Source organism: Solanum dulcamara, chromosome 3 (assembly GCF_947179165.1).
Source record: "Solanum dulcamara chromosome 3, daSolDulc1.2, whole genome shotgun sequence".
In the NCBI taxonomy this organism is placed as follows: domain Eukaryota; kingdom Viridiplantae; phylum Streptophyta; class Magnoliopsida; order Solanales; family Solanaceae; genus Solanum; species Solanum dulcamara.
The window spans coordinates 3,364,167-3,372,666 of NC_077239.1; positions in this window are offsets into that span (position 1 = coordinate 3,364,167).

An 8,500-nucleotide genomic window follows, 5' to 3' on the forward strand; every position below is an offset into this window, starting at 1 on the left:
AGGACTAATAATATGTAAATATTTTTCTATTTATCTGTATTAAATATTATGTTTGTATTTTTCTAGTCCATATAAATAAATAAAAATTATGTAATGTACCATGTATTAATACTTATTTTATTTCTTATTGAAGAAAATATGGAAATGCCTCAAATCTTATTTGGATCAATGATAAATCAAGAGGATATTTGTGTAATTGATAGTGGAACAACGCATGCTATATTTAAACCAGAAGTTTACCGATCCACATATATTTGTGTTATAGCATGATCGAATAGGTCATCCTAAATCAATAATGATGAGACGAATTCTTGAAAATTCAACTGGACATCCGTTAAAAAACCAAAAGATTCTTACAAATGATGAATTTTCATGTGCTTCTTGTTATCAAGGCAAATTAATTGCCAGACCATCGACCCTGAAGGTTGGCATATCTCCTAGCTTTTTAGAGCGTATACATGGAGATATATGTGGACCTATTCATCCACCTAGTGGATTTTTTAGATATTTTATGATCCTAATAGATGCATCATCTAGATGGTCTCATGTGTGCCTTTTATCATCCCGCAACCTGGCGTTTGCGAAGTTGTTGGCACAAATAATAAGATTAAGGGTGCAATTCCCAGATTATCCAATTAGGGTCATTCACATTGATAATGCTGGAGAATTTACATCACAAGCTTTTAATGATTATTGCTTATCAATTGGGATAAAAATTAAATATCTTGTTGCTCATGTCCATACTCAAAATGGCCTTGCAAAGTCATTTATAAAGCGTCTACAACTGTTTGGGGTCATTCTATCTTACATGCGGCAGCACTTGTACGTCTCAGACCGACACATTATAATAAATACTCTCCATTACAATTAGTATTTGGTCATGAGCCAAATATAGCCCATCTACGAATTTTTGATTGTGCCATATATGTGCCTGTAGCACCACCACAATGTACAAAGATGGACCCTCAACGAAGGTTGGGCATATATATTGGGTTTGACTCACCCTCCATAATTCGATACCTTGAGCCGTTGACTGGAGACTTATTCACTGCTCGATTTGCAGATTATCGGTTTGATGAAATAATTTTTCCGCCATTAAGGGGAGAGAAAAAGAAACCTGAAAAAGAAAAAGAAATTGTGTGGAAAGTTTCATCACTATCACATTTTGATCCACGTACTCGCACATGTGAGCAGGAGGTCTAGAAGATCATCCACTTGCAGAAAATAGCAAATCAAATGTTAGATGCATTTACTAATTTGAAACGGATAACTAAGTCACATATCCCTGTAGTGAATGTGCCTTTCCGAATTGATATCCCAAAAGGACCATCTATTAGTATCACAGTTTCTGAATCCCAAACACGCCTGAAACGTGGTAGACTATTGGGATCAAAAGATAAAAATCCTAGAAAGAGAAGCGTGAGAAATAATAAAAATGATACTACACAAGAACCTCCTGAAGAAGGTCAAGATTTGAGTACTCCTGATATTCCTGAAGAAATCAGTGAACCCGAGACTCAAGTGAATGAAGAACTTTCATTAAGTTCTACCGGTGATGAGATAAATTTAGATCGATCGAAAATTACGGTGGATAATATTTTTGCATATAATGTTGCAATTAACCTCATGCAAGAATGTCGACGTAGATGTGATTGGCCAGAATGAAAAAAGGCAATTCAATCATAATTAGACTCACTTGCTAAACGTGAGGTTTTTGGACCTATAGTCCAAACTCCTGAAGGTGTAAAATCAGTTGGCTATAAATAGGTTTTTGTACGAAAAAGAAATGAGAGAAATGAAATTGTAAGATACAAGGTACGCCTTATTGCACAAGAATTCTCTCAAAAACCCGGGGTCAACTATGAAGAAACATATTCACTCGTTATGGATGGAATAACATTTCGATATCTCATCAGTCTAGCTATAAATAAATATCTTGATATACATCTAATGGATGTAGTTACAACCTACCTTTATGGTTCACTTGATAATGAAATTTACATGAAAATTCTAGAAGGATTAAAATTGACTGAAGCATGTAAAAAGTCTTGGGAAATCTACTCAATAAAACTGCAAAGATTATTATACGGTCTGAAACTTTATCTAGGTCTGCAAATTGAAGGCTATATAAATAATGTTATTTGTCTATGTATTTTTATTAAGAAAACGGAATCAGAGTTTGTTATACTCACCATTTATGTTGATGACATAAATCTCATTAGAACCCCTAAAGAGATCCAAAAGGCAATTGGATATCTAAAGAAAGAATTTGAAATGAAAGACCTTGGAAAGACAAAACTTTGTCTAGGTCTGCAAATTGAACATTTAGCAGATGGGGTTTTTTGTCCATCAATCTGCCTACACTGAAAAAATCTTAAAATAATTTTACATAGATAAAACACATCCATTAAGTACTTCAATGGTTGTTCGATCACTTGAAGTGGAAAAGGATCAATTTCGACCTTCAGAAGAGGATAAAGAAATTCTTGATCCAGAAGTACCATATCTCAGTGCTATTGGTGCACTTATGTACCTTGCCAACGCAACCAGGCCTGATATAACATTCTCTGTTAATTTGTTGGCAAGGTATAGTTCATCCCCAACGCGAAGGCATTGGAACAGTATCAAACATATTCTGCGATACTTGAAGGGTACTATTGATATAGATTTGTTTTATACTAACAAAGGTTGCACAGACCTTATTGGTTATGCAGATGCAAGTTATTTATCAGACCCACATAAAGCTCGATCTCAGACAGGCTATCTGTTTACACACGGAGAGACTGCTATATCATGGCGATCTACAAAGCAGTCCATTGTTGCTACTTTTTCAAATCATGCTGAAATAATTACAATTCATGAAGCAAGTAGAGAATGTGTGTGGTTGAGATCGATGATACAGTTCATCAAAGAAAAATGCACTCTGAAAAATGATTTTAAAGTACCCACAATTATATTTGAAGACAATGCCGCGTGCATAGCTTAATTGAAAGGTGGCTTCATAAAAGGAGACCGAACTAAACATATTTCATCAAAATTATTCTTCACACATGATCTACAGAAGAATGGTGATATTGATGTACAACAAATTCGTTCAAGTGATAATCTTGCAGATTTATTCACAAAGGCATTACCAACATCAACTTTTGAGAAATTAAGATATAAAGTTGGAATGCGTCGTCTCCAAAATATCAAATGAAGTTTTCATCAGGGGGGAGTAAAATACGCGTTGCACTCTTTTTTCCTTAACCAAAGTTTTTGTCCCACTAGGTTTTCCTGACAAGGTTTTTAATGAGGCAGCATTCAAGGCGTATTACCAGATATGTGTACTATGTTACTTTCACTAAGTTTTTTCTCCCACTAAGTTTTTTTTTAGTAAAGTTTTTAACGAGACACAACATCTATAGATATTCAGAATAACTATGTATATTTATTCTTTAACTAGAATATTCTTGACATCCAAGGGGGAGTTTATGTATGGATGTCTCTATACAGGTGGGTCCCACCCACTTGTATAGTTAGGCAAATTGCCTTTTTCTGTGCAAATAGAGTGTTAGGTATTGGATAGTTAGGCAAATCACCAATTTGTTGTGCCTATATATACCTTGCACGGATTTGTGCACAATGTAACAAAAATACAGATATAGAATAAGAAAACATACTACCTCTTTTCTTTTCTCCCTCTTTTATATTTGCCAAGTTACTTTATATTATAACACGTTTATATTATAACAAGTTTATGATTTTGATAAATAACAAATATGGCCACCATGTTGTCTTTCATCCGGGGGTAGCTCTATGCTTAAAAAATAAGGCGCCCATTTTAGGCCTCCAAATTTGAGGGCCTCATTTTTTAGCAATAATAAGTATGATACATATTTTTAAAAATTGTATTGATTATGAGGAGTGTGCATTGATCGATTCGGTTCGATTTTATGTATTATCGGTTCGATTTTTTAATTTTAAAATATGCTAAATCAATATATAACAAATCAATAAGATATTTTTTAATCAATTTTTGGTTTATCTGTTTTGGTCCTTAAAGGTTCAGTTTTCAATTTAACCAATAAGAAAATACTCATAAAATAATTATATGACTTCTCCAACAATTTAATATAACTTCACAGAAAGCTCATAAAATAGAAACAATAGTGACTAACATAAAATGAACTCTACAAGTACAACACAAATAAAAGAACTAGGACAATAATGTGAATTGAAGGATAAAAAGCCAATGTAGTAATCAATAAGGTATTGATATTAATATTACATATTTGTTTAGGGGTAAAATAGTAAATTACTATTATCTTAATTGGTTATCGATTTATCCAATAACCCAATATTAAAAATTAATATCAAATCAATAACCTGATAATTTTTTTTATATAAAACCATTAAAAATCCATTAACCCAATAAACCAATAATATTTTTTTTGGCTCAATTTATTGATCGGTTTGGCTTTCGCACACCCCTACTAATTATATAGTTTAATACTACAAGATTCAAAAGACTTTTTTTACTTTTTTATTAAAATTTAAATTATGTGTCAAGTTAAAATCATACAAATAAATTGAACGCGGGGAAACAAAGAGAGTACTATCTATAGAAAAGGTAATTTTTTCACATATAAAACCAAAGATGCAACTTTGGATCTCAAAATAAATTTTAATAAATATATTATCAACTTTGTATCTTAAAAAACAAACTAGAAGAATAAACTTTAAATAAAAAATATATTATTAATTATTATTTTGTCACGACACGAAATTGAGTGTGATGACACTTGTCCTTTCCCACCAGAACAAGTTAGCCTAAACCCAATAATTAGAGGAGATATTGCGGAAACACTATGTATATCAAGTAAACAAAAGCGAAAGTCTTAAATAATATCAAATAACCCCCCAAAATGGGTTGTCACGTGTACAAGCCACTAATAAATGTGAAATGAAAGATAATACAAGTCTCAAATGTCTTTGTATCTTAAATAGAACAAAGCATAAAGTAAAAAAGGGACAAGGGAGATCGTTGGGCGTCAATCAGCTACCTCTCTAAGTCACCTCGAAGCTTCGGAGGATAATGGATATCTCAAACTCTGTGTCCGGGCTCAGAATCTACACAAGTGTAGAAGCAAGGAGTGAGTATCAACTAACACGGTACCCAGCAAGTCAACTAAGCAAATCTAAAGAATACAATAACTCCTTTCCTCCCAACCGAACCTCCATAACTACAACCTGCACAGAAAATCAGCCCCACATAGATTTCACAATACACAATCTAATATGTTTCATTATCACAGTTAAGTCATCACTAGACATAAATCACAAGTAGCACATAAATCAATCACAAGAGTCAATACACCACAAATAAGTATGCAAGGATGCTTATTCACAATCAATAATTAAGCATCAGTCACAGTCACCGGCAATGACCTCGACATCACACTTTTGTCGACAATGACCTCGACATCACACTCTCGCTGGCAATGACCTTGACATCACACTCTCGCCAAAATTGACCTCGACATCACACTCTCTCCAAAAATAACCTCGACATCACACTCTCGCCGGCAATGACCTCGACATCACACTCTCGCCGGCAATGACTTCGGCATCACACTATCGCCGACAATAACCTCGGCATTACACTCTCCATCCCATCACAGTGTCCAAGAATAAAATACAATTTGAAATGTTCACAAAATAATGAGGAAATGACAAGCTCTAGCAATTCACAATCACAATGAGACTATCAAGACATATTATAAGATTCACGTCAATGTCAATATCAAGCATTTCACACTTTTCAATCACGATCATAGCAACACATTATATTTTTATTAACCTCGTTCATTTATTAAGATCAACTCATACGAATACATAACCCATCACCTCATTCCCATTACTCCCTAATGCATACAAGAAAGGAAATTCGAGGATTCTAAAGATTTATAGAGTTTTAGAAGTTCATTTGCCTCAAATAATCAACCAATCACTCTGGGACTTGACCCTTCCCCTTTCGTTAGGCTTCCAAATCAATGTAATCTAGTTGAATCAATAATCACGATAAGATTTCGAAACTAACAACACCCATATTACTACATGTCTAGCCTAGACCCAAAAACTTGCCCAAACCTATAATTAAGTCTCAAATATCAAGTCTAAGGTTATGTCTCAATTCCTCCAAACATCATAAATCCAATGAAATTCATATAACACGATACACTTAATATTTAATTACTTATATCAATATATCAAAACTTAAATCATAAATAAAGTGGTATATGATAGTAAATAAATTAACATTTTAGCCCACCAATTAACTTAATTATTCAATCACCCATCAACTAATTAACCGAAGTTACCAAAAAGTCCAAAATTTTCCCAATTTAAATTTACGAAAGAAATCTTTTATGAAGAAGCAGAACTCGTTCTCGTAATGACCTAACGGGTCATTACATATTCAAAAGTTTAAGGCCTCCAATTTATTTTGGCTTTAGGCCACCAAAGTGCTTAAACCATCCTGGCTTTCATCGAGGAAATGAGATTTCTTACTCACTTATAAATTAAATAAAAAAAATTAGTTCTTCTTTTTTTTCAGATCTTTTATATATAAAATAAAAAACTCTTATAAAAAAAACGTAAAACTAAAAAAAAATATAAAAACTAAAAAATTATTTTTGCGGTTTATGTGACGACGAGTCAATCCACATAATGATAATGTCATCTTCCATATTAGTTTTGTGATGATAGTCAATCCACATATGGTAATTGTATCTTTTATATTGCCTAGATCTCTAGTCTCACATATAGGGATGGCAACAAAGTGGTGCGTACGCTAGGCAATGCGGATTTAATTAGATTTATCTGAGGAGGGGCAGATTTAGATATGTATGAGTTGAGATAAATCTAAATAACTTTTTCTGGTTATATATAAGGGCGAGTGCTACTTGTAATTCATTATCAGTTGTTGGTAGGGTCCGATTTCCCACCTTGTAATTCCTTATTAATTTTCCCTTCCCCTACCCCTACCCCTAATTTTTTTTAAAATAAACAAATAAAAGATTATACCAATCTTCAATATTTATTTTATATAGTTTGTGCCTGTTTTCTTCCCATATTTAGCACATTATTTACAACAAATTTGGAGTTTCTTTTAATAGTGGATATTTAAAATTTCGCAATACTCATTTATATGTTTGTCATAAAATTTCTAATTTTTTACCCTAACTAAAAGACTCTTAACATGTACCATACCTAATGTAAGCTAGTCAGTGATTAAATTTTTATTCCAACTAGTAATTAGTGTTTTTTATGAAAATAGATTATTTGGGTTATTTTTTTAAACGGTTATTTAACTAACAATTTTTATTTCATAAAGTTACTTAATTTTATTTTGTAACACAAAAGTCACTCAAACTAATGATAATTATCTAAAAAAAAAATTAGTTTTTAGTTTTATTTTTGGATATAATGTAAATTAATTGACCAGTCTAGATAGGACCATCCTAATCAAATTTAATTGGTATATAATTTTTTTTTACAAAATCTGATATTGACAAAATCAAAGGAAAAAAAGAGTGATAATTTCAAGAATTTATTAGAGATAAATTAAATGGCAAAAAAAGGGGAAAAAAGAAGACAAAGTGCATGGTTACTATAAATAATTAATATCCAAACTTAAATTCATAACTGATAAATATTTATTGAAGTCTACCTATTAGATTCAACGGGAATTATGAAGGAAAAAAAAGCAGAAACTCACATTTAAAGATACAAATTTTGTAGCGTCAACTATTTTTAATTTGTTTTAAAGAATATATATATATATATCCACCGGTTATTAGCCATACATCTATCCAGTCTTTCAAGGATGAGATTTTTTTTTATTCTTGTATCTTTTGTTAGTCCAAATATATTTACTATCCTTATAACCTAAATCTATCATCCCACATTGGTTAAAACATTGCCAGAGTAAATTGGCACTGTTATTACAAACGTTTCTCCCGCCAAATTTGTCTTTAGCTTGAAGGACTTCATTGAAGTCCCCTCCAATAAGCCAAGTATCATTACAGTTTTGGGATATCCTGATGAGGATGTCCCAAAGAGAGGATCTACTAGAGAAGATATTACTGGCATAAATGGCAGAAAACAATCGAAAGTTAAGAGAGGGGAGTACCTTAACCATCATATGGATGCCTTGAGAGGTGATAGTCATATTTTCAACTTTCAGTAACCCCTCCCTCCACAGAATGATAATGCCTCCAGAAAGGCCATCTGAAGCTGATTGAATGTGAACCCCAAAGCCTAGGTCAACAGCAATCCTCCCATGATCTTTCATTTTGGTTTTAAGGAGAACCAGCATAGCTGGTTTATGTATAGCCACCAGTGCTTAGCATTGTCTCCTAAACTTAGAGTTATTTGCTCCCCTTGCATTCTATATGATGAAGTTCATCATTTGGGTGGACATTAAGGGTGTGGTGTTCAGGGGCTCCTTCCTTTT